At 41.1% G+C, this 23,976-nt stretch overlaps 1 protein-coding gene across 1 annotated transcript in view; it reads left to right on the top strand.

The window, feature by feature from the left end:
* Positions 1 to 5,049: 5,049 nt before the first annotated feature.
* The window catches only part of Minar1 (membrane integral NOTCH2 associated receptor 1), a 34,509-nt gene continuing 15,582 nt past the window's right edge, over positions 5,050 to 23,976 (top strand). Inside the window, exon 1 of the mRNA XM_047540881.1 lies at positions 5,050 to 5,535. The gene's annotated coding sequence lies outside the window, so the exon portion shown is untranslated. The remainder of the gene's footprint in view (positions 5,536 to 23,976) is intronic.

The raw sequence follows: 23,976 nt of genomic DNA, 5'->3' as shown, positions 1-23,976 counted from the left end.
GTTTGAAACCAATTTCTTAATCCCTGAGATTTATTTCTGCTTGATATATATCCTTTTAAGTCCTTAGATATGATACAGGACAAGTGAGGTTTAGCAGAAGGGGATCTAGAAAGCCCTGGGTTCAGGGTGAGGCTTAGTCAGTGCTGTACTAGTGAGTGACAACCCCAGAGTACATGGAGCAATGAGGATGGAAGATTCTTGGGCTGCTCAGAGAGAATCAGACTGAGCTGCTAAGTACTAACGATGCCAATGCCATGATTTTTTTCTTTTGAGTGTGCTACTTGACATTTTGTCAGCCAGCAAAGCAACATCTCTCAGGATTCAAAAGATTATTGTTCACCTTTCAGCCCAGAGGAGCAAACAATTTTCTTGTGCCTAATCCCTTGCTCACTGCTACGGTCAAGCTTAGATGCCCAAGACATAAGTACTTGCTTCCCCTTCCCTCCCTCTCTCCTTCCCACTTCCCTTTCCTTCCCTTTCTTCCTCCCTCCAACTCTTCCTTTCCTTTTTCTTTCCTCCCCTCCTTCTGCCAACTTAAGAACCATAAATATTTGGTGAGGGTCTATTATGAGGCTCATTCTTACATTTACTCAATCTTCCCAATAAAAGTATGAATACTCTTATTCTACTGCTACAGATGATGAAACTGAAGCCCAGGGAAGTTGAGGAAAGGCCTCAAGTCTGCCTCAATAGTCATCAGGTGAATAGAGGTAGCATCTTTGTCTAATGAGACAATATTCACTGTCCTTTTCTAATACTTCAATACACCTAAAATGTACCCAAAGAAGATCTAATTATGGCAGATCGGAAAGTATTAATGTATGAATGGTCACAACCTTCTCCTTATCCTCATCACTGAAGAGAATTCTGATTTTTTTTCAGGTTCTCTGTGGGTTCCCTCCCTTTCCATCCTCTAAAGAGAAAAAGAGGGGATGCATAGATCTACATAAAAAAGAAAAGTAGAGAGTGGCAGGAAATACCCAGAAAGATGTCCTTTTGTATTAAGAGAGAATTTGGAGGATATCAGTGAGAAAGAGGCTTTGAGAGAGCTGAGGTAGGATAGAACCAGAAAGAGAGGAGGATGTTAGTCTCAGAAAAATTCAAATTAGGAACTTGATTAATGATACGTGTCTTTTGGCTACTGATCTGTAGTTCATTGAATAGAACTAGAGCACATGGGCTCCAAGATTTATTAGGATTTCATACTCAACCTCAGATTCCATATGGTGGAAACCATCCATGTTTCTTAGTTCATGTGCTAAATTTAAGTACATTTCAAGTACTGGAAGACCCAAAACAGGTAGGTGAAGTCATATGTCCAAAATCACATAGATTATTTTTTCTTTTTTTTTCACAGCAGGAACTCGTTTATTGAGGAAATCACACAGCTTTTATGTAGGGTGGGGGCTAGGTGGGAACCAATCAGCTTAAAGGTCAGCAAGGCAGGGGGTTCACGCAGGCAAGAGTCCCATTGGACTATATGGCAAGCACGAGCTGATCATGTTCGCAGAACTGTTGTTAACCAATCCCTGATGGTGGTCCGATTCAACATCACCAACCCTTGAAATCACCTTTGAGGCCTTGATCTTGCTCACTCACCAGGGAGTAAGGAGTCAGCTTGAGTTAGTTAATGTGTCATTAGTCCCAACACATCCCCCTTTTGTGTTTTATATTAAGGGTGTGTCTGTCTTAGGTTGCCCCTGGAAGGGTCTTACCCATCATGGAACATCACCCTAGCAGTTTGGGGGTCCGCCTTACTCGAAAGTGTGCCTGTCTTAGGTTGTCCTCCTCTGAAGATCTTACTCGTCATTGACTACCATCTTAGCACTTCAGGTGGGCCCCTCAGGAGGAGCAGGCTTAAGGGAGAGACACTTAGACCCCAGTGTCTTGATACGAGTGATCCATGATCCTATAGGGCTCCCAATCATCATCATGAAGGGTGGTATAGTGCTGTCGGACCACCATGAGCTGCACAGACTTAGCCTGGCTTTTCAGTAAATGGATAAGCTTATTGATTATGCAAGACCCAAAGATGAACACAAGGATAATGGTGATTAGCAGTCCCCTAAGTGGATTATTTTTTATCATTAAATACACATCTAATGTTATTTCTTGGATGCCATGATGGGTTTTTGCACCTTCATTAATGATGTTATGGAGGGAAATGTAGGGGTTTGGGTGGGACACCACTAGAAATAGAGGGGAAAGCAGGGGCTAGATGGTTTCTGGATGCTGATTTCGTTTTTCATGGTCTAGTGCCCATCTCCCACCCCATTCTGTCTCCTTTTGTTCCTCAGACAAAAAAAAAAAAATCTTTAAAAAATCTTTACTCATCATGGGGTATAGTACCATGAATTTCCACTCCCCACCAAAGTTAATGTCCACAGAAAAATAGTTATGATTCTGGGGTAGTGAGTGGCACAGAGAAATGATTTTCACTCCTTTTCAGGTGGGTAAGATGGGGTGTGTATAACGATGTATGGGGAATCAAAATTCTAGCCTCTTCCCAAAGAGAGACACACAGGGGAGAACACCAGGCTGAAGTGTCACCATACCTGTATGTGTGAGTCAGCTTTCCATTGCTCTAAAGAATGCCTGAGGTAATGAATTTATAAGAGGAAAGATTATTTTGGTTCAGTTTTGTATGTTTCAGTCCAAGATTAGACAGACACATTGTTTTGGGCCTCTGGATGGCAATGGTGGGTTTGTGCATGGCAGAGCAAACTGCTTACCCCAAGGCCAGGAAGCAAAAACAGGAAAGGAGGGTTGGGGCTCAGTGGTAGAGCACTTGCCTAGCAAGTGTGAGGCACTGGGTTTGATTCTCAGCACTGCATATAAATAAATGAATAAAATAAAGGTCCATCAATATATATATATATATATATATATATATATATATATATATATATATTTGAATAATTTTTTAAAAATGGGAAAGGAGACAAGGGTTCCACAATCCCCTTGGAGGGTACCCCCAATCACCTAAGGACTTCTCACTAGGCCCCACCTCCTAAATGTTCCAATACTGCCTGATAACACCTACCTTGGGACCAAGACCTTGACACATGGACATATCAGGGACACTTATCCAAACTAAAGCTCTGTGTGTCTCTTGGGGAGGGGTGAGTTGCCAAACAGAAAGTGAGAGGGGTACTTCCCACAAGTCTTAAAAGGGAACTCTGGGGCAAATTAGGGAAATCAGTAGCCCGGAGGGAAAAGGGACAACCAGTTGAATCCTTTGTATATGTAAGCACCACCCAGCCAAATTCTGGCTGGAACTGAGTCATCCTAGCATCAGAAGGCTATACTCTGCATCTCCTTTTAGGCTATTTTAAATTTTAAAAGTTGTTTTCTAAAAGGGATTTTTTTTTCAGGGTTGGGGGGAAACCCTAGCAATATCAGTTGAACTTAGGGTGAAAAAGCAGATTTTTAACCCATTCCAGCTTTAGGAAACTGGCTTTTCCTTCTAAAACTTGGTTTCTTTCATGAAGAAATGGGAGAAAGGACAAAAAGGAATAAAACTCAAAGCAAGGGGAAAAGCAGGGGCTGCATAGTTTCCTGTCCTAATTGCTCTATGTGGATTCAACTAATCTCTTTTGGGGGGGTGGGTACCTATTTGCTTAGGTCTTAAAAAACTTGCCCTTCAAACTCCAAAGGTAATAAGGACCCTGCAGAATCTAAGATTGTTTAATTGCCACCGAACAGGCTTCTTACTCTGGGCATACTTTACTCCTTGAACTTACCCCTTCCTTTGTCAGAAACAACACTGGGACTAAAACACAGTATATTTACAAATTTAGAATATCTGGGCAAGGTACAGTGGATCAAACATACTTCACTTCTATTTTACCCTTTTAAATCCCTTGTGTCTAGCAAGGGCTTGAACTTCTCACAACAAGAAAATAAAGGCAAATAGATTTTAAAACTTAGAGAAGCTCTGGGAAAATCTGTTGTCAACACTTATCACTCAGATGAGGCATTATTTAAAGTGCCCATGTATTAGCCGGTTTAATTTCAGAGTGTGGTATCCACACATCCTGCGCACGCAGGGAGACTCAAATGGAAATCTGTCTTCCTCCCCCAGGTAGGCGCTCAGACCACAGGTAGCAAAAGCGGGGGACTGGCATTTTGGCTCAGTTCCTGGAAAAGCCACCTACCGCGGCCCAGTGAAAGGGCTCCTTTCCTGCGGAGGTATGGTTTTCCCGATCCTCAGCTATTCTGATCCGTGGCTCAGTAGGGTCTTTGCTTTCCTTTTGAAATGAGATTCCATGGGTCTGAAACTATGACTCCGGTTTTTGTGCTGTTCTTGTTATGGGACCCAAAGTGCTGTTAGGATGATCTTCCCCAACCGCAGGGACAGGATCTGTATAGATGGTGGCACAGGCAGCGGCTGCTTCTCAGTTCCACTGCAGCATACAGGGTGACTTGCGGAAGGCCTCTAGCTCTGATTGATGTATCCAATTGGACTTTTGGAAATCTATCCTAGTTTTGTTGGGTTCTGTGTGTGTGTGAGAGTGTGTGTGTGTGTGTGTGTGTGTGTGTGTGTGTGTGTTTGGGGAAGGTGTATCACGTGACCACCAGTCTCTCCAATCTGGGTACCAATTAAGCCGACACCGACCAAGAGGGAAAATCAATGAGCGAAGTGACCACTTTGCCCTGGCCTTCCAAAGCACTGCAGAGTCCGAGGCCCCGGAAGGGCGAAGCCGAGTGCACCCAGAGAAGAGGAGAGCCAGGACACCGTTTGCCCCTGCTCCGCCACTGGGGGCCGCAGTCACCTTCAGAGTAGGGAAGTGGGGAGAAAAGAACCCCGCGGGTGGCTCCGGGTTCCCTCCAGCGCACAGTCTCCGCTCGCTCTCATTCCCACCCCAAGCGCTGCAGCCTCTACCGGGGACTGAACGGACGCCGCCTTCCCGGGGCTCTGGCGACGTTCCTACCCCTTTCTCCTGGTGGTAGCCTCTGGCAGCGCACCCCTTGGCGCGTTCGCCGCGCCCCTTCCCGGGCCCGCCCACTTCGTTCCCCGGGGAGCGCGCAGTCGCTGCCGGGGCGCCCTGCCAGCCTGCGCGCCCCGGGCGGGCGGAGATGGAGAAGCCCAGCCCGGTTCTCCACTGCTGGGTTCCCGGCCCGAACCGCTCACAGCTTCCAAGCCCGTGACGTGGCGGCGCTGATCGAGACACAAAGGCCGAGTCCCGGGGCCGCTGTGAGCCCAATCGCCATGCGAGCCGGTGCTGGCTGCCCGCTGCCCCAGAGGAGCCGGAGCGCCCACTTCAGTCGCGGTGCGCCGGTCCTAGCCCAGACTGCAGGCTGGTGGGCGCCGCGCAGGTGAAGGCAGACCCCGGCTCGGGGCTGCAGAGACTAAAGCCACCCTAGCTCCGGTGTTGCCGCCCCAGGTGCGAAGCCGGGGGTGCCCAGGGGACCGGGACTGGTTGGCTCGGGAGCCTTCCGGAGGCGCGGCGTTGGAGGCCGTGCGGACCATCGCCGGAGAGCAGCGCGAGACCCGCGGGGCAGAGTGGGCCCGGCGCCGGGACCGCCTCGGAGGTAACTTCGGAAAGCCCGGGAATGGCGGGGCATGGGAGCGCACGTGTGCGTGTGTATGCGTGTGAGAGGTGTGTTCCCGGTGTGCCCACTGCTCCGTACTCATGCGCGCGCGATGTGAAGTCCAGAGCTACGGGCTCGCCTCCCTGACTCCGTTCGGCCGGCGGGGAAGCATTGCGGGCCGCGGGGGCGCGGGGACCCTTTCCTCTGCGCTCCGGGCTTCGGTGAAAAAGGTGTGTGTGGGGTGCTGGGCTTGATCATACCTGGTGGAGAGATGAGGGATTCGGGAAGAGAAACTACGACAAAAGACCATGCAGTTTGGGGCAAGTTTTCCTGCTCGAGAATTCGCCTCAGGAAACGGCCTTTTGAGGGTTAAACAGTCGAGCTGTCTGGGCAAAAAGCCTGACACACCAGAGGCGCGAAGTCAGATGGAAAGCTGGACAAGCCCCAGAAGGACCAACCGGTACCTCCGATTCTTAAATTAAGATTTCTAGTCACGTTGACGTGGAATGGAAAGCGCCGTTTTCCCGAGGAGATAAGGATATTCAACTTCACCTGCCAGAAAGCACGGAAGCCAGGCCTGGCCGGTGGGGCGTGTGCATTCATTCACATACTAACTCATGCCACTGCAGCCTTGCCTTCCCTCCCTGCTTTGCCGCCTTCCCTGCTAAAGCGAGTACTCCTCCGGGCTACTAAACCACCAAAGTAATAATTTGTCCCCTCTGCAGGGGGTGCAGGGAGCTTCCGGAGGCATTCGAGTAGCGCAGCTCTAATAGCACTTAATCTAGCGTTGTTTGGCTGGGAGATGGTGGTTGTACGCTGTGGGGAAGGAGGTTACATTCAGGTACTCTTTTCAATGGGAATTAAGGAATATTGGCAAAGACCTTACAGAAGGGGGAAATCCATGGTTTCTGCTATAAACAATATAGATTTAATCTTACAAACTTTACACCAATTTCTCTTGTGGATAGGACAATTATAATTGGAAAGTGCAAGTTGTCCTTGTGGCTGTGATTGGGGGCTTCATTGCTGCACTCTGCTGTGATGTTATGCATGACATGAAGAGTTTCCAGGAGGAGTTTGGTGGTAACAAAGGTGATCAGTTAAGCAACTCCCCCAATTCCAGCAAGTGAACTCCCACTACTACCTCTCGCTGATAAGCAGGGTTGGTTAATGGCCCATCCTTCGCATTTCTGTGACCACCAGCATCATTGGAGGTTTCCCTGCAGAGAGAAGCCAAACTCCTGCTGTGGCCACAAAATGCCTTTTGGAATGAGCTCTTGGTCAGGGGCTCATTGAGAGTCTGGAAGCAATATTTCAGCAATTCTTGGAACAAGAGGAATGGGTTAGAGAGAGTAGGGTACCTGGAGTTCTAACATCTCCTTTAGTATACTTTCTTATGTATTAGAGGAGGAGGGTAGAGCAGGAGAGAGTGGTGAATCTGTAGACAGCAAATTTAGATTTTAAGTTACTGGAGCCTAGAGGGAAAGCCTTACATGTCTGGTAAATAAAGTCTGATTTTTATTGCGTGCATCTGAGACATCTGTATAGGTCTGGGACTGTGTGAAAATAAATGTCAGTTGCCAGGGAAAAAATAGATCAAACAGTTTATTTGCATTTCTGATGAATTTAATGAGGAAGTGTTGTATAGCACTTAATACTTGGAAGAGAGACAAAGGTTTCTGTGTTGGTGTTATGTTCCTTGTGAATTTTAGCTCTAGAATGTCTTTTTTCCTGGCCAATCTTAGAGGCGAAATTGATGTGCCTTTCCAGCTTCTAAAAGCCTTTGTATTTACTAACTCTGATATTCCCTCTGAAGCATCCACACCCCTGAGAGGTTGTTTCTCCTGTCTTGTCCATAGCACACAGAATTGGGCTGGTTTTTTTTTTTTTTTTTTTTTTTTTTTTTCCTCACTCAGGATTCCCCAAATGAGCCCTTTCTCAAATCTTGACGAATGTGGAGCAGAAAGCAGCGTTGCAGCTATGGCTCTGTGCCTGCTGGGCAGGGATCTGGTGTCCAGGAGGAGGAAGGGGAAGGCCCTGCTTGCTGCTTTAGCCAAGTGGTAATGTATATTCTTAAACTGGCTGGGAAAAGGTTCCAGATTCCTCTGTGAATATGTTGCTAATGCCCACTGATTAGCTTTTCCCACTGACATTCAAATGTTTGTTTTAGGAGCTTACCCTGCAGACTCAGTGTAAATTAGAAAGAAAAGAGTGCCACTGAGTTGAAGGTAGGCAGAGGCAGCGGCTTCTAACTCACCACCTTGGTAAGCTACTTAACTTTTGTGCATGTTTATTTTCATATCAATGTAGTGAGAGAGCATCAGGCTAGATTATTGAATTCTCCCTTTCCCCTTCTCATTCTTTTAGGAAAGCAAAATCCTGTACCTTAAATCCTATTTAAAAGTTAAGCATATGAAGCCAATTAAAGAGCAAGGGAAGGACATAGCATTCTGTGTGCTCCCAGTGTGGTGGCTGAAGCATCCCATGGACCCCCTAAAGGGCTCCTCAGAAGAAAGTTTGAGAACCACTGGAAGGCACACTCTCCCTTTGAGTGTTTCAAATGAAATGTCATGGTCACCTGGTTCTATGTTATCCATGTGTAATGTGCCTCTCACCTGCATCAGGTCCTCCTTGATGGCTACCTGAACTACTAGGACTTGAACTCCAGGAGGATCATAGCTTTTTCAGCCCTGGATTCACTGGCACAGGCAGATTTGGGGCCATTATAAGAAAATCTTTAAAACAGTTAAAATTAATTCTGAGAATGGATGGCTCCAAGAGGGAGCAAGCAACATGCATGTGCTGGTTATTAGTTCTGCATAAAGATTTTGGCTGTCTCCCTTTTGGGCACATAGTGGGATTGCGTTTCCTGGCTCATTTGCCACTGGAATAGCATGGGGATTGTTTGTTGTTGTAGCATAACTTATCCTATCGTGACTGATGTAATATGTATATAATTTAGGCTAATGCTGGCTTTTGATCAGAACATACCAGGATAGCAGTGTTTCCTCAGGAAGGCCAGTGGTTGCTGAGACAGGACTTCATGGGAATCAGGACCAGGGTGTGAACACTACATTAAGACATATGCTTGTCATTTTGGCTGATTGGAGAGGTTAGCCTTTTAGAGGGGGGCACATGATAATCAAAAGACTGATGTATATGCTATGAAATGCTAGTTTAACAGTTGGTGGGAAGATGTGAATCTGATAAATGTGAAATATCCACTAAAAGCTAAATAAAAACAGAAACTCCTTTGTGAATTAAAACTAGGGGAGTTTATGGAGCTAGTTGAATAGACACTGTCATAAAGTCATGACTTGATGAAATCTATTTTATTCAAGTTAGAAAACTACCTTCTGAATGGACTGCATACATACCAGTCTCTTAATACCATCCTTTGAGCTTGATTTATTCAACCTGACTACAGTATGATTTTTCTAGTGCTCTGATCATTTTTCTATGCCCTCAGCCAATGAGAACTTCCATGACAGATTTTCCTACTAGCCTGGCCTACAAGGACACCATATTGCAAAGACTGTCAATAAATGAGCCCTCCACCACCCTCTGACTTCAGAGTCTTCCTCAATGTGTATTTCATCTGCTGTGCCCTTTCTTCCTGCCATTTACTTTGTGTTTGGGTGAGCAATTTTGACCTCCTGTGCTGATGTGGTCGGATGAACACATTGCAATCTCTGGGATAACACTGGGATTGTGAGAAAGAGAAGTTCTACGCAGGATGCTAAAATTTCAAGTTTTATGCTTATTTGAGGAGGTTTCAATTAAGTAGCTGAGAACACAAATAAATATAAAAGACCAACAGGCCAATAGGGATTGAAGGGCTTTAGCACACCATGCAACTTAAATGATAGACAAACCATGGTGAGAAGTCAACCTTGAGAAAGAAGGAACAAGGCCTGTCTGAGGATCTGCAGTTGAAGAAAATGGAGTATCTTTCTTCATTGTGGGTGTGGGATGTGGGTAGGTAGTGGGTGTGGTGTGAGTAGGTAGTAAGTAGGTATGTGGTGTGCACAGATGGCCATGGGCTCTTGTCTTGTCCCCATTAAGCTCAGAGCATTTCCTGCACTGGGTTATAACAGACTGTATGCTGGGCTGTCTCCCCCATTCAACTGTGAGCCCTTGGAGGAATGGGATGATGTCTCTTTGTTGTTTTGTCCTAGTGATGAGCAGCCTATCTGGCACAGGTTGGGCAGGGCTATGGTTTCACTTGGGTAGCCAAGTGAAATAGGAAATGAGCAATACATTAGCTGATTCAGAGGACTTTCTGCAGGAATGGGGGAGGCCTGTCCATGTAGCTGCTGCGTGAAGGAAAAATGTTAACCTCAGCTGAGTTAACAGTATGGTGTGGCCACCAAAAAAGATTCTTGGCTGAAAGATGATGTCAAGGCTGGGGAAGGGGACTCCTGTTCCTTTTGCACTTCAGTGCAAGGAGGTACACCCTGAGAAACTCTTGAGCAAATTGGAAATTATTTAAAGAAGCACTACAGCCCATCAGCTCTGAGGTGATGTAGTCCAGATTTCCCAAGAACTGTGGATGCATTGACCACACCGGAAATTCTGAGGATCTTTACAGATTTCATGGCCTTGCCTCAGATCAGCCAAGTCAAAAACTCTGGGGAAAAGGCCTGAGACCTGGTATATTCTCCACACTTTATAAGTACCCAAGAAAGGGAAAGATCTGGGTTGACCAGTGTTCTGAGACAAAGGCCACACCTCACGGACTCCTCTTCAGGCTGAAAGGGTGCAGGAGCTGCAGCCCTGTCCTGATAGGAGTGAGCAGAGGATCCAGAATGTAAGAGTCACCCTCCAATTTTGACTAACTGCCCTTTAAACAGGGGTGGACTTCTGCATGTCCCCAGTGGGGAGGAGTAGGATCAGTGTAGAGAGCAACTTCTAGGAGATGTGAACAGACCAGGTTGGGAAATTACAACTCTTCTTTGTCTGCCATTAAGCCCAGGCAGGCACAGGTCAAGCTGTCTGTGAGCCCCAGGAATGAAGAGAGAAGGACATGATAATGTGGCCTTCCATGTCATTCTCCTTCAAGGCACCAGGCCTGTAGGGATTATTTCAGGATCATAGTACATGAGCATCCTTACTAACATCACCAGCTGTCCTTATCCTCTGCTTCCGGGAATAGAGGGTTATGACTGATGAGGCTGGGTAAACCTGATTTGATATCTTCAATGAGGGCAAAGCATTTAGCCTTGAGGACTGCTGCCTTCCAGCTGTGTCCATCTCAAATATGAGGCAGTGGAGAGAATAAGCCTTCTTTCCTTTCCTGTAGCACAGTTGCCAGTGACCCAGGTCTCTGCTCATGGTCCCTCCACTAGGCAGAACAACTCCCCACAGAAGCCCACATCCTAATTCCCAGAACCTGTGACTATGTTACCTTACATAGGAAGTGAGATTTTGAAGATGTGATTTAGTTAGCATCTTGGAGATGGGAAGATGATGCTGGATTATCTGATTGGGCCCAATGTAATTGCAAGGGTTTATTCATGGGAGAGAGGAGAAAGAGAGTTAGAGAAAGATATGTGACCATCAGAGCAGAGGCCAGGATGGTGTATTATAGCTTTGAAGATGGAGGAAGGGGTCACAAGCCAAGGAATGCGGGGAAACCTCTGTGGGCTGGAAAGTGCAAAGAGAGATTCTCTCCTAGAAGCTCTGGGCAGGTCAAAGCCCTCTGCCACCTTGATTTTTGAAACTCATTTTGGATTTCTAACCTCTAGAACTATAAGATGGTACCTATCTTTTGTATGACATTCATGGTATTTTGTTACAGCAGCCATAGGAAACTAATACAGTGCAACCTCTGAGATGATTAGTCTTAACCCCTTAAGTTTGGGAAAGCAACAGAATTCTGCAGTCCCAGAGGCATAATTTTGTCTTCCTCTAGGGGCAGTGGATGTCTGGAGAATCTAGTGGAATCTTTGCTTTAGTCAGTGTTTTCTTGTGTCCTGAACTCGATTCTCTTCAAAATGAACTTTTGGAGCCTAAAGTTTCCATGGATCCATTTAGAAAATATCAATAAAAGTTCAACACCTTTCCCCAAAGCATATAGGCACTGAAACTACATAGCCATGACCATTGCTAAGGTAGGTATTTACAAGATCTGGAATATGCATTTAGATCCATCACATAAATAAAAACAAATGGCTAAAACATAAAAATGGCATATCACAAGATTATATATAAGGAAGAGTCAGGAAAACTTTGCAAAGTGAAAATGAACCAAGGGATTCTTTTGCTGTTAGGCAGCATTTTGACTTATCTGGACCAAGAATGTACTACTTTCTCTCTTTCTCCATTTCAAATTCCATCATCTGGTCCAAGGCCTCCCTTCTTTCTGGGAAGTCAGAGGTAGGAAGAAGTCTGACCTAAGAATGGTTTAGGTAAAAAGAGGGGAAGTTGAGGGAGCTCATAGCTCTCTTATCATTATCTCACTCCAAAATGGAAAATGAGCAGTGGCTGAACATTAAGAAGCTATTTTAGAGACATTTTGAGAAAGAAAATAATCATTTGAATCTATAATGTCATAATAATATACTGATAAATACTATTTCTTTTGCCCATCAGCTCTTAAAAAGTACTATAATGGTGTACTGGCCATGCCAGTGGTGCCTCTACCTCAGGGCTTTTGCCCTTGCTGTTGCCATTGCTGAAATGTTTGCCTTTCTTCGTACCACTCAGGTGGGCACATCAATCCTTTAATACGTTACTTCGTTGGAAACTTCACTCAAATGTGATCTTTCCCCTAAATCCTTCTTCAACCCTCCAATTTAGAATTGTAACTCCCTCCCCCTGTGATTTCTAACCTTTTCCTTTTTTTTTCCTATAGTACTTTCAGCCATTTAATAACCTATAATTGGATGTTTTAGTTTTGCTTACTACCTGTCTTCTCCACTAGAATATAAGCTTGTGAGAGTAAGGTTTTGCTTTATTGTTTGTATGACTTATATGCTGCTGCTGTATTTCCTCTAGCCCAAACAGTGTCTGACATGTTCCAGTTACAAAATAGATATTTTTTGAATGAATACACAGATGTCTTGCTTGACCTTGTTAGTAATCCCTGGAGGAGGAATTGAAATCTTCCTTCCATAGATAAGAAAACTAAATTTCAGAGATGATAATTGACTCCCCCAAGTTCCCAATGCCAGTATTTTCTGAAAATCTTTTGCTCTTCATTTTTTATCAGAAAATCACATATTTAGACCATTCAATTAATGCAGATCTGAAACAAAAGGAAGAAAAAAGTACCCAGAGACAATTATTATTAACATTTTACTTTATAGAGGATATAGATATGTGAAATTTTATACCATCTTACTTTATAACATTTAGTAGTGTATTTTCTCATTTAAGAATACAGCATTAAAATACTGGGGAATAATATTGGCCAAATTATATTGTTATTCTGTGTGCATAAATGAACATGTAACAATGAATCTCACCATTATGTGTAATTATAATGCACCAATAAAAACATTGGGAAAATATAAAAGGATAACAAAAAAAAAACTAAAAAAATGTGTCATTAAAAAGTAAACATGCCAATAAATATATTTTTGCAAAACAATTTGTTCATGACTGCATGGTATTCCACCATAGCAATGTAGTATAGTTTTATGTAGTCAATTGTTGCATAGAAAGGTTATGCTGATTTTTTTTCTTATATTAAGCAACAATGAAGAGAATGTATTTGTAGCATTTTTTGCACTTAGTTGATTATTTCCTTTAGGTAAATCCCTAGAAGTGTGATTTTTCCTTCATTTAAAGAATGTGCATATTTTCAAGTTTTATGGTTGATTATTTCCTGTAAAAGTTAAACACGTCTCCTTTTTCAATAATACATGGGAATGCCTACTTTCCCCATTTTCCCCAACAGTGGTATGAGCTTGTTTTTTATCTAATATCAACAGTGTTGGTTATAAATGCCATAATCAACATACTGTACATGAATTATAAATAATAGTTGGTGTATTAACTTTACACTACTGTATCAAAATACCTGATATATTCAGATTAATAAGAAGAAAGGTTTGTTTTGCTTATGGTTTCAGAGGAATCCGTCTGTAGTTGCTTGGCCCTGTGGTGGCACAGTAAGTCATGGCAGGAGTGCTTAGCCAGAGAGGCCTATTCACTTTACAGTGGTCTAGAAGCAAAAAGATGGAGGAAGGAGGATCCTGAGTCCCAATATCCCTGTCAGTGACATGTCCCAGTGATCTAACTTTCTCCCACTAGGCCCTGCTTCCTGAGGGTTCTACTACTCCTAAGAACATCACAGACTGGCCATCAATCCTTTAGTACATGGATCTTTGGGGGCACTTATCCAAACTAAGCATGAGGTGCGAACCTCACAGTGTTAGTGCTTTTCTACTTCAGGAAGAAAGTAATTTTGTTTTCTTTAGATTTACAAATAATAAAGTAATGAAACAAATTGCTGTTTTATTTTGCTTTCTTTATTATGATGCCGTACTTTGCTTTTCTTTGCATATTGGCCATTTTTCTTTTTAGTTGCTCCTTCTTTTTTATTCATTTTTAAGAGCTTTCAATTAGATGCAAGAAGTTTCTACTTTCTATCTTTTCCAAACTTTATGATGTTTATTGACCTGGTGAGTCATTTTCATTGATCCAAATGGATCAATCTTTTTCTTAACGATTTCAACTTTTGAGATCGTGTGGGAAAAACCTTTCAGAGCCTCAGATAATCTAAATCTCGACTCCAATCTTCTTTTGATTTCAGCTTTTGTATGTGGAAAGGAGTGAGGGCCAACTTGATTTTTTCTAACCAATTGATCAACTGATGATTCCATTAATATTCAACCAATAAATCAATCAAAACACATTTATGTTTATTGAAAAACAACATTATTCTTTCATTAACTTGCAGTTCTACCTTCCTTGTGTATTGAACCCTGATCCACATCTGCATCTGCTTCTTGTCCTTCAATCCCACTGATTTACTTGTCAAATTCTGATTATAGGAGCTTTGTAGTAAGTTTTAATTTTTGGTAGTTCATAAACATTGCTGTTTTGACCAGAGTTGTTAACTAATTAACTTAAACAATTGCTTAGCGTTTCCTCTAACATGCAGGGTCTCTCCCCATAGAAAGGCAGAAAAGAAAAAAACAGCAAAACATAAATGATAGCAAAGCACGGCATGGTCAATTTTCTTAGTGGTTACTGTCCTGTTAGAGCTCATTGATGAAAATTTTCTGATTCCACTTTTGACAGGACTCAGTGAAAGCAAATAAGTGGGAATTTGTTTTTCTAGTTTTTAAAATCCACTCTTTTTGATTAGTACATATTTCTAAAAATTCAGACAAGTACCAAAAAAAGAAAAAACAAAACAAAACAAAAACTAACAGACGTCCATGTAGGGCTGAGAATAAATAGGTGCAAACGTTTTGTCACTTTTGCTTCAGTGCTTGGTTTTGTTTCTTAGAGAAACACCATGTTTTAGTTTGCCTGCCACCTGGCACTTAGGGTTCACCACCTTGGTAAGGGAGGATTCCCTCCCTCTGGCTGCAGGGTTCCACCAGACGTCAAGGCGGCACATAACTGGGGGCCTTAATTTCAGGCCTTATACACATTTTCCTCCCCCTCCAGGAAACTGCTGTCTCAAAGCTGCTGCATTGCATCTCCATATGGTTTTTGATGTTTCATTTTATTTAATTAATTTAAAAAATTTGTTCTAATTAGTTGTACATGACAGTAGAATGCATTTATACATTTTGGTAGGTCATATATAAATGGAGCGTAATCTCATTTTCTGATCATACATATTGCAGGATCACATCGGTCATGCAGTCATACATGTATATGAGGTAATGATGTCTGTTTCACTCTACTATCATTCCTATCCCCCTCCCCCTTCCTTCCTCCTCCCCCTCCCTTCTCTCCCCTCTTTCTAATATAAAGTAACTCTGTTCTTCCCTATCCCCTCCCCCTTATTGTGAATTAGCTTCCACATATCAGAGAAAACATTTGGCCTTTGGTGTTTTGGGTTTGGCTTATTTCGCTTAGCATGACATTCTCTAGTTCCATCCACTTACCTGCAAATGCCATAATTTCATTCTTTAAGGCTGAGTAATATTCCATTGTGTGTATGTACCATATTTTCTTTATTCATTCATCTGTTGAAGGCCATCTAGGTTGGTTCAATATTTTAGCTATGGTGAATTGAACTGCTATAAACATTGATGTGGCTGCATCATTGTAGTATGTTGATTTTAAGTCCTTTGCGTATAACCCAAGGAGTGGGATAGCTGGGTCAAATGGTGGTTCCATTCCAAGTTTTCTGAGGAATCTCCATACTGCTTTCCATAATAGTTGCACCATTTTGCATTCTCACTAGCAATGTATGAGTGTACCTTTTCTCCCACATCCTTGCCAACATTTATTGTTGTTTGTATTTTTTAACTTTATTTTTTATTCATTTATTTATTTTTTATAGGGTGCTGAGGATCAAAATCAGTGTCTCATATATGCTAGGCAAGCACTCTACCACTGAGCCACAACCCCAGTCCCTGTTGTTTGTATTCTTCATAATTGCTATTCTGATTGGAGTGAAATGAAATCTTAAAATGTAGTTTTGATTTGCATTTCTCTCATTTCTAGAGAGGTTGAACATTATTTCTTATATTTGTTGATTAATTGTAAATCTTCTTCTGTGAAGTGTCTTTTCAGTTCCTTAACCCATTTATTGATTGGATTATTTGGTTTTTTTGGTGTGTGTGTGTGTGTGTGTGTGTGTGTGTGTGTTAAGTTTTTGAGTTCTTCATATAGCCTTGAGATTAATGCTTTATCTGAGGTGCATGTGGTATAGATTTTCTCCCAATCCGGAGGCTCACTCTTTACATTTTTTTTTCTTTTGCTGAAAAGAAGCTTTTTAGTTTGGAGCCATTCCATTTATTGATTCTTGATTTAACTTCTTGCACTTTAGGGTTCTTGCTAAGGAAGTCAGATCCTAGGCCAACATGGTGAAGATCTGGGCCAACATTTTCTTCTAGTAGTTGCAGGGTCTCTGTGCAAGTGCCTAAGTCTTTGATCCACTATGAGTTGAGTTGTGTGCAGGGTGAGAGATAAAGATTTCACTTCATTTTGTCACATTTGGTTTTCCATTTTTCCCAGCACTATTTGTTGAGAAAAGAGGATATCTTTTCTCCAGTAAACATTTTTGGCATTTTTGTCTAGTATGAGATACCTGTATTTATGTGGGTTTGTCTCTTTGTCTTCTATTCTGTACCATTGGTCTACGTGTCTGTTTTGGTGCCAATACCATGCTGTTTTTATTGCTATAGCTCTATAGTATAGTTTGAGATCTGGTATTGTGATGCCTCCTGCTTCACTTTTCTTGCTAAAAGGACTGCTTTGGCTATTCTGGGTCTCTTACTTTGCCAAATGAATTTCATGATTGCTTTTTCCATATGCTTTTAATATGCCTTTTTTGACATTTATACCCCTAAACAATCTATTTTTTTCAAATTATATAAATGATGTGGTAGATTCATTTGCAACTTTTCTTTTTCCATGCATTTTTATATTTGGGGATTTATCCTCAAATTTATTATACATAAATTCATTCAGATTAGTTGTTGTAAAATATTAATTGTATGAGTAAGCCCAAGTTTATCTATTCCTTCACTAGTTTATCTATTCCTCTACGGTACTCTTTTCCTATTAAAAAGAATTTAGTAACAGTTTTACCTCCTCATGAACCCATGTGAGTGTTTACTTGGGGAAAATACCTAGAAGTGGATTTGAGGGACAGTACAATTGGATTCACTTGAACTATTCATATTGCTGATTTGCTCTCTGAAGCGGTTCTTCCAAAGTCCTCTCCTGCCAGAAGCATATGAAAGAATTTGCTTGTAATACTCGGTGCCATCAAACTTTCAAAAATCTAGGTTTTGAATTTGTGGCTCCATCCCATTTCTCATTCTCAATTTTGCAAAGCACTGTGGACTCTGGACTTAGGCTGTGTAGTTTGGATCTAGTTTACCCATGTACTAGCCCTGTGACTCACCTGCTGAGTGAACCCAACCATAAATTAGGATCATATCAGTTCCTATTTTATAAGGATTAAATAAATTAATAAAGTACTTGGGACATAGTAAGCTATCCTTAAACGTTACCTGTTTCAATGTTGTTACTGTTTATTCCTCTGTCTGTTCTTTTTTTTCCCATCATTCTTTCCAGAGATTTTCTAATTTCCTTTGTCATTCCAAAGAAACTAGTTGTTTTTTTTTTTTTAAGGTTTAATGTTTCTTTGTTTCCTACTTCACTATTTTTTGTTATTATTTGTATCTTCTACTTCCCTTCATATTTACTATGCTGATTTTTTCCCCTTAATTCTAGCATGGCATGCTTGGCTCATTAATTTTCAAATTTTATTCTAGTATTTGTATTTATCACTATAAATCTTCCACTAAGGAGAGCTTTAACTATGCCTCACAAGTTTTGATACATAGTATCTTCATTGCATTTCATTATAATTTTATTCTAATTTCTACCTTGGTTTCTCTTTTGACCTATCTATATCATTTAGACCTATGTGCTTAGGAGATATTTTGAGGTATACATTTGTTAATTTCACTGCTTTGTTGTAAAAAATTCTCTACAGGATTTTAATTCATTGGTATCTTTTGAAACATTTTTGTGTCAAAATATGTGGCCGGCTGTTTACTTTAAAAGAAATAACTTTGGTTCTTTAGAACCTTCCTGTACAATAAGGCAATTTACTTTACATTTTTAGGAGTTTTCCATTTGAATTTTAATGAACTTCAGTTTTAAAAAGGGAAATTACTCAGGAAATTATTCCAGGAATGTATAAGTAGGAAATTGTAAATTCAGTAACTTGTTTGTATTTAATTTTTATCGGTGCATTGTAATTATACATAATAGTGGGATTCATTATGCTATATCTATACATGCACATACGTAATGTGATCCCTCTCTTTCTCTCAGGACCTTCCCTCTGCCCTCCACCACTCTGCTTCCTCCACTCTACCTGTGATCATTTAAAAGAAGAACTTTATTTTGGGGAGGGGATTCCGGAGTTCTCTATGTGCGATCATCAAATTCACATGTGGTGTTCTAATATTTTACCACAAGCCATATTTTCTCTTTGCTTGATCCTTCATTTTTTTTGAGAGAGATATGTTAAAATCTCTAAATATGATTACAAATTTGATATGTTTCCTATACATTTTGTCATTTTTTTGCTTCACATAGTTTAAGGCTATCTCATTGCTTGCCTGCAGGTACAGGATTGTATTATTTTCCTGATGAATTGTTCCTTTTATCATTTTTGTAATGATTCTTTGTATCCCTAATACTTTTTAACCTTTATCTTTAAAAATTTATGTTAATGTACAATAACTATATCTCACACTTAGTACTTACTATATACGAGGCACTGCACTGTTACATAAAATAAATAATTGAAATAGATACTGTTATCACCCCATTTTGAAGATAAGGAAACTGAAGTTCAGAGTGACTGATACCTTGCTTTAGTCATGTAGCTTAAGAATGGGAGAACTTGAATCCAAACTTGGGCATTTGACTTCAGAGTCTGTGATTTTTAACTGCTATGCCAATATACTAACTATATTCTTATTTATTTATTTACTTTCATACCAGGGATTGAACCCAGGGGTGCTTAATCACTGAGCCATTGCTGAGGCTGGCTTTGAACTCTCCATCCTCCTGCCTCAGCCTCCCAAGCTGCTGGGATTACAGGCAACGCCACTGTACCCGGCTACATCCCCAGCTCTTTAAAAAAATTTTTTTTGTTTAATTTTGAGACAGGGTCTCTCTAAGTTGTTTAGAGCCTCCCTAAGTTACTGAGGCTGGCTTTGAACTGGCAATCCTCCTGCCTCAGCCTCTTGAGTGGTCAGGATTACAGGTGTGTGCCACTCTGCCTGGCTCTTACTTGGTTTTGACTGATATATCTCATTTCATCTTTTTACTTTCACTGTTTATGTGATAGTGTTTTTAGGTACACCTCTTATAGGAGTATTTGGCTGTATTTGTTTTAATTTTTAAAATTCCAGTTTGGAAGTCATCGTTTTTAGCTGATGTTTATACAGTTTTCATCTATTATCATAAAATGTACTTGGAAACACTTGTGTCATCTTATTGATTTTTAGTAGTCCTACTTTGTCTTTGCTTTTATTTCTCTTCTTTCCTACTTTATTCTAGATGACTGAATTTTATTCATTCCCTTGTTTTATTTATGCTGGTTTAAAAGTCCATTATTGTTACAGTTTCTTCCTGTTCTTGAGGTTGCCCATATTTGTTTCCAACATACATTTTAATTGATGTATCAGCTTAATTTATTTAACATCTCTTTCCTTCTCCAGATAATACAGGCATTTCATAAAAACATTTAACTCTTATCACTACTCTCCCATTTTACCTACAAAATTAGTCATCAGTAGTTTTATACAGTTGATACATAGGAATTAACTATGTGCTTATCAGTTTCTTTTCTCTGGATTGACTTACCTTCTCTTTGAACAGGCCTATTTATAGTTTTTATGGTAAGAAATATGACAAATCACCCCTTTGTCTGAAAAAATTTTAACTTTTATTCTGAGTAATTTTATCTGGTAATAGAATTCTGGATTATCAGTTACTTTTCTTTAGTACTATAAAGATTTTTATCCCTATGTTTATTTTCATTCTTCAAAGAATACCTTTTCCAAATGCAAATTTTTAGGCAAAGTTTTCTTTTGGTTTCTGAATTCTTCAGTTTTAATATGATGTGTTTAGGTATCTAAGGGTGAATTCATTTTTATATGTCTTACTAATATTTATGTTATTCTTTGAAACTGAAGGTTCATTCTGGAACATTCTTAGACATTATCTCTCTCTCTCTCTCTCCCTCTCTCTTTTAGTTGTAGGTGGCTACCTTTGTTTTTGTTTTTTTTTTAATGTGATGCTGATGCTGAGCATCAAGCCCAGTGCCTCACACATGCTAGGCAAGCTCTCTACCATTGAGCCACAACCCCAGCCCTTTAGACATTATCTTTTTGATTATTATTTTTCTGTTATTCTCTTTTATCTTTCCTGGAATTCCTATCAGGCATTTGAGGAACTTCTTCTGTGCTTATGCCTCCTTACTCTGATTTCTTATCTGTTATCTTTGTATCTTTTTGTGCTGGATTCTGCTGAATTCCCTTATATCTATCTCTCAGTTCACTAATTTTCTCTTCACTTAAATCTAATATATTATTGAATCTGTGCATTCTGTTTTTTATTTTTATGATCATTTTATCTACAGGTAGTATTGAGTTCCTTTCCAAATCTATGGGTTTTTTTTTTTTTCAGAGTCTTATTTAGACTTGCTACTTATGTCTTTATTTACTTAAAATATATTCATACCATTTTTAGATTGTAGTTCACTTTTGTGAAAATCTTAAACTTCTATTACTGCTGGTTATTTTGTGTCTGCTGACTCTTACTTATGTGTTATTTCTCGAAAGATAACTCAGTTTTAGTGTGGGGCTTTTATTTTTTCTCTGTGGGGCTTTTGCACATGGATTGCCCAGAGCCCTGTAGCATGTTTGTGCTTGCACCCAGGGATATTATTAGCATGGAACCAGTTTTTATATTAATTTCTTGGCTCAAGGATTCTCTTACCCTGTGATCATGAAACTGTGAGCCCTGACATATTTAAGACATGGCCCTTGCTTTATATTTCTAAGGAGTAACTTTCTACTTTTCTGACTTTAGAACCCAGGCAGAGGTGTCTTTGTTTCTGGTGCTGATAAGCAGATTTTCTTCTATTTCATTCTTTCAATTAGAATTAGAGTAGTCCTTCAAGGGTCCCAACTTTATGCAGGATCTGTGTTTCCACCCTCCTTCTCATAGAGGGGGAACGCTCAACTTCTCCTTAGTAAGACCCTTCTTCTCCCTCCAAGGCAGCTCAATACCAGTTCTCCTGCCTATTTCTGTGATTTCCTGTCCCTTCTCTGTTTTTGACAACTGTACCTTTATTTTGCCCTCTTGCAAGCTTAGCTGTGCTCATTAAGGAAAAAAAAAAAAAAGGCACTTTATCCAGCGATTCTAGGTGTTTGTAATGGGAGGGGTCCCCCCCACACACATATTTTTTAAGCATACCTCCTTGTCAGATCTGGAAATTGCCTTGTAATTTCTTCATTTCTTAATAAAGGGCTTTTCCCTGGGCTTGAGCTCTGCAGGGATACCCTTGGCAAACAGGAAGGTAGCCCCCTCCCCAACTCCTTGATGTCCTCCTTAGTTTTTGTGGAGGAAAAGGCTGCCTCGGGGCAGAAAGAGCTCTCCCTTCAGTATGAGATTTTATTCGCGATGACATAAAGAAGTAGAAATTCTTGATCACAGATTCAGATTCCTAAATTGATATCATCCTTTTACAGTTTCACTGAATCTGTGGTTTCATCAAATCACAGTAACATCCCCCATCCTGGACAAAAAGACCACAAAATTCAGAACAATAAGCAGGTCAGCCACTCCAGGAATTATACAAATGCTACAGATAAATTCTCCCTCACTGTGCTAGCGTGAAGTGAGAACACTGTGGCCACATTACATCTCAGCACTTAATTTTGGTTTTTGAAAGCTCCATGTATCATGGCATATGGACAAGCTTTAATAAGAATACTTCATAACTGAGTTTTGCTAATCCAGTTCGAGGTTTATATCATTCATTCTCATCAGATTTCTGGATTGTTAGTGGCAGAAAGGAAGATTAAACCTTTAAAGGAGTTGGTAGAAATGAAATTCAGGGAGCTTATCTTTTGTCCAAAGATTCAAACAGCAATCCTATGAATTATATCCCTTGATCATCTCTTTCTTTCTTCTTCTCTAACATCAAATGTCAACAGTTTGAGCAGTTAAAAATGCACATGGTGGTGAAAGGGTGTACATTCATTTTAGCCTTGTAGACTGGACAGCTATACCATTTATCTTGGCGTGACTGTGGCATGAGAAATGAGCAAGGTGCCACAGGGTAATGGGCAAACATTCAACTCCCACCCTACCCAAAGCTATAACTGTTTGTTGGAAATATCCATGGCTCAGGAGTTAGAACAGTCTGGATTTCTCACCTTGGCTGTGCACGAGCAGAGCCTTTGAAAAGGGTAAGAGAATGTGGATCCCAGTCAGTTTGTCCTGTAGGCTGGGTTACTCGACTTCACTCCAAGCCTCTGCCCTGACTTTAGTTGCCTATAGAATTGAGTCCAAACTCTCACCCAGAATTCATTACTTTGTGCTGCTATAACAGAATACCTGAGACTGGATCATTTATAAAGAACAAAAGTTTATTTCTCACAGTTCTGGAAGTTAGAAGCCTACCATCAGCCCTGATCATAAAGATTGCTTTCATCTCTGAGATTGTGAGCTCCACGAAGGCAGCTCCCTTACCTTTTTTCAGCTGTGCCTACCACAGTGCCATACCCATACTGGGTGGGTGTGCAGAAAAGATTTTGTAGGGCTGAATGCCTGCCTAACCTTCAAGGAGACCTGAGGCAGGTGCACAGGGTGGGTGCCAAAAATTATGGGGGAGGCCAGGCTGGGTTTGGATCATGTGTAAAGTGGGTAATTTCAACCTCTGGCCATCTTCAGAACTTCCCCATGGAATTCATTCATGAATTTTCTACTTATTTAATAAAAAACTGGATAATGAGTCCCACAGCTAACTTGTTATTTTCCCTCTGAGGTGGTGAATAATCCAGACACAGGCAGTAACTCATGGGTCTAAGGATGGTCCCTGGAAGCATGTGATTAAAGACATTGAAAATGTAAAAGTGGAGAGGCCAAAACTGTGTTTTAGGCAAGTGTGTCTTGCTCTCTCTATAGATGGATTCATTTTCCAAAGCTGGTCTCACATAGTAGGTCAGTCCACAGGGACCTCCCCCATTTACTTCTGTCCCTTTGTGGTGGACACTTTTCCTCCTCCTGACATAAGGTTGAGCCTGGTACTCTTTTGAATAGTACCAGAAGGCCTCAGGTCTCTGATTCATTGTTGGGCCCTGGATCATCCAGTTCCTCAGTTTCCTCATCTGTAAACAGGGTGCTCTTCCTGCTTGCAGAGAGGTGTTTGTGTGATCAAAGGAGGTAGCTGCCCATGGCTGCATGCTGCAGGCTGGATCCATGACTCTGCTAGAAAGCCTGGAAGCTTATTTTTCAATGCATTCTTTCTTAGCTTCTATTCCTCCCTGTAGCACACCTGTGGGAGTTTCTCTAACGGCAGATCCATCATGTGCACCTGTACAGTACCTGTGTCCATGCACCTGTTTTCATCCCTCAATCCCTACCTTCACTTTTGACAAAAGTGACTTAGGCCTCACACAGTGTATTTCCATTATTCACTTTAGGAGACTCTGGGCGTTGGTTTTCCAAATAGTTTTTTTGATCTGGGATCAGTAATTCATT

The sequence above is a fragment of the Sciurus carolinensis genome, chromosome 2 (assembly GCF_902686445.1).
Source record: "Sciurus carolinensis chromosome 2, mSciCar1.2, whole genome shotgun sequence".
NCBI lineage: Eukaryota > Metazoa > Chordata > Mammalia > Rodentia > Sciuridae > Sciurus > Sciurus carolinensis.
Note: the sequence above shows the minus strand (reverse complement) of the source record. Positions and strands in the feature narration are given on the sequence as shown.